The sequence below is a fragment of the Suricata suricatta genome, chromosome 2 (assembly GCF_006229205.1).
Source record: "Suricata suricatta isolate VVHF042 chromosome 2, meerkat_22Aug2017_6uvM2_HiC, whole genome shotgun sequence".
Classification (NCBI taxonomy): Eukaryota; Metazoa; Chordata; class Mammalia; order Carnivora; family Herpestidae; genus Suricata; species Suricata suricatta.
The window spans coordinates 1,767,049-1,770,685 of record NC_043701.1 but is presented as its reverse complement, the minus strand read 5'-3'; positions in this window follow the sequence as shown (position 1 = coordinate 1,770,685).

Below are 3,637 nucleotides of genomic sequence, written 5' to 3'. Positions count from 1 at the left end.
CAGTAGGGAAAAGAACAGTCTTCAAAAAAAAAAAAATGGTGCTGTGAAAAATATATTTCCACAAATGAATAAAGTCGGACTTTTGCCTTACAAAAATTAACTTCAAATGGATCAAAGACCTAACTGTAAGAGTTAAAACTCTAATACTTGTAGAAGAAAACATAGGGAAAAATCTTCACAACATTGGATTTGTCAGTGAATTTTCAGATATGACACCAAGAACATAGGCAACAAAAGGAAATAGATAAATCGGACTCCATCAAAATTAAAAACTTTTGTGGATTCAAAACGACTATGAAGAGAGTGAAAATACATCCCACAGAATGAGAGAAAATATTTGCAAATCACATATATGATAAAGGTTTTACATCCATATTATACAAAGAACTCCTGAAAGTCAACAACAAAAGGACAAATAAGCCAATTAAAAAATGAGCAGGTACTTGAGTAGACCTTTCTCCAAAGAAGATACACAAAGGGCCAAGAAGCACACCGACATGTGTTCAACATCATTCTTCATTAGGGAAATGCAAATCAAATCCACAATGAGACATACATCACAACAAGTAGGATGGCTATCATGGGGAAAAGTGGGAAACCCCAGTATTGGAGAAGATGTAGAGAAATTGGAACCCTTGTACATTGTTGGGAACATAAAATGGTGCAACTACTGTAGAAAAACAGTTTGGCAGTTCACATAGAATTACCGTATGGTCCAGCAATTTCACTTCTCGGTTTACGCACAAATACATGTACACACACGTTCACAGTAGTGCTTCTGACACCAGTCACAAAGTGTCTATCGATCGATGAATGCATAAACAAACTGTGGTATAGGTACACACAGCAGAATATTGCTCAGCTGTAAAAATTATTGAGGTACTGAATCACACTACAATGGACGGACCTTGAAACACGCTGAAAGAAACTGTTGTTCAATGTAATAAAAAGGAACCATATATCGAGTGATTAAAGCCCACAGTAAGTGAAGTAAATGACAGCAACGTTATAAGGAACAGGAGGCAGAGACTGGGAACATTCTTACAAGATACCTGCACTGCCCATGAAGCAGTACTGTGGAATTTGAAATTGGATTTAGGTTAGTTGTAAATGTATATGGTAAACACACAGGCAACCACTAAAATAATTTTTAAAATAATAGTATAATTGGGGAACCTGGCTGGCTCAGTTGGTAGAGCATGTGACTCTTGAACTCAGAATTATTAAGTTTGAGTCTCACATAAGGTATAGAGATCACTTAAAAATCTTTGCAAAATAAATATAAAGTAAGTATAATTGATATACTAAGAAAGAAGTGAAAATGAAAACATATAAAATGCTCAATTAAAATCATGGAAGCCAGAACAAGACAGGAAGATTTAATTTTGTTTGTTTAAATTTTTTTTTATTATTTCATTTTTAGGAGAGAGAGACAGAGCGCAAGCAGGAGAGAGGCAGAGAGAGAAGAAGACATAGACTCCGAAGCAGACTCCAGGTTCCAAGCTGTCAGCGCAGAGCCCGACGCAGGGCTTGAACCCATGAACCATGAGATCACGACCCCCGAGCTGAAGTTGGATGCTTAACCAACTGAGCCGTCCAGGTGCCCCATTTGTTTCTTAAAAAAAACAAACAGGGGTGCCTGGATCGTTCAGTCAGATGAGCGTCCGACTTTGGATCAGGTCATGATCTTATGGTTTGTGGGTTCAAGCCCCGCATCAGGCTCTGTGCTGACAGCTAGCTCAGAGCCTGCAACCTGCTTCAAATTCTGTGTCTCCCTCTCTCTCTGACTCTCCCCTGCTCATGCTCACTCGCTTGCTCTCTCTCAAAAATAAATTTAAAACATTTTAAAATTTTTAAAAAAAGAAACAAATACACTGTAGAATCAGTTTGTCAACAACTTGCTGGCTGTGTTGAATCCACAGATCAAGTCAGAAAGAACCAACATCTTACACACAGTGAGCCTTCCTCTCCAGGAACATGGAATATCTCATTTACTTAGATCTTCTTTGATTCCTTCTATCAGTTTTGTAGTTTTCCTCAGACAGGTCTTGTACATATTTTAGTAGATTTATATCTAAGCATTTCATTTTTTGGTGCTAATATAAATGGTATTCTGCTTTTAATTTCAAATTCCACTTGTTTGTTGCTGAGCTATAAGAAAGTGGTCGACTTTTGTATCCTGGAAACTTGCTATAATCGTTTATCGGTTCCAGGATTGTTTTGCCAACTCTTCAAGATTTCCTATATAGATGCTCTTGCCATCTGTAAACAGAGATAGTTTCATTTCTTCATTCCCAATCTATACACTTTTATTTCCTTTTCTTGTCATACTACATCAGCCAGGACTTTCGGAATGAAGTTGAATATGGTGGGAAGGGACACTCTTGCCTTGCTAGAGGGTAAGGCATCTAGGTTTTTGCTATTAAGCATGATGTTAGCTGTGGGGGTTTTGCAGTGTCTTCATCAAGTTGAAGGATTCTCCTCCATTTCTTGGGCACAGAGAGTTTTTATTGAGAACGAGTATTGAAATTTTCTCAAATGCTTTTTCTCCACCTATCGATATGGTCATGTGAATTTCTTCTTTAACCTGTTGTGTGATGGGTTATATTAAGTGGTTTTTGAATGCTGACAAAGTCTTGTATATCAGAGGTAAGTTCCATTCGGTCGCGGCACATAATGCTTATACACTGTTGAATTCTATTTGTAATGTGTTATTAAGGGATTTTAGTCTACTTTTTAAAACTTCCAAACACGAGTGGCCAGCTTAGAAAATTTAATTCCACTAAGAAAACAATTATCTGAGGTGGAGCTTCAAATTATCATGCTTCACAGATAAAACACTACTTATTCCAAAGTTATGTCAAACATCCTTTTAGGTCTTTCATGATCAATTTCTAAGTAACTTGGTAACTTCTTTAGACCTACTTTGAGAGAAGTAAAAAAAAAAAAAAAAAAAGGAAAAAACGCGGGGGTGGGGGCCCCCTGGGTGGCTCAGTTGTTGAGCCTGGTGGGACCTGGTTTCGGCTGGAGTTCATGATCTCAGGCTTTCTGAGTTCAAGGCCTGCCTCAGCACCGGGTCTCCTGCACTGACCCCTGATTGGGATACATAAACAACAAAAAAGGACTATTTGCATTTTGTATGTTTTCAGTGTACTTTCAACTTAATTTTAATTCAATAAAAGTACAAACATAAGTTTAAATTAACAACTGAGTCACGGCCATTAAAAAACAAAAGACAAACTTGTACTGACTTGTGCTTCTGGCCGTGATGGTGGTTAAGGGGCCAGATTTAAGGTCTCATCTCCAACAAGTGAACGATCAGACAAAATGTAAAAAAACAACGGTTTGGGGGCACTGACCGTCACTGGTAGGAAAAGGGAAACAAAGTGAGCGGAGGTTTCCAGGCAACAACCCCAACGGGCCACAACCGCGCCCGCAGGAGGCCGCCCCCCAACCCCGGGGCGCGGGAGGGGCTGGCGTGGGCACCGACCTGGCCCCGGGGCCGCCGAAACGCCCGACCCTCTGCCCTCCGCGAGGCACCAAGCGCCCCACACGCAGCGCTCGACGGCACTTCGCGGAGCGTGACGGCCTGCACCCCGCATACGACAGTCACGTCGGGCATCCGGTGGAACCAGGC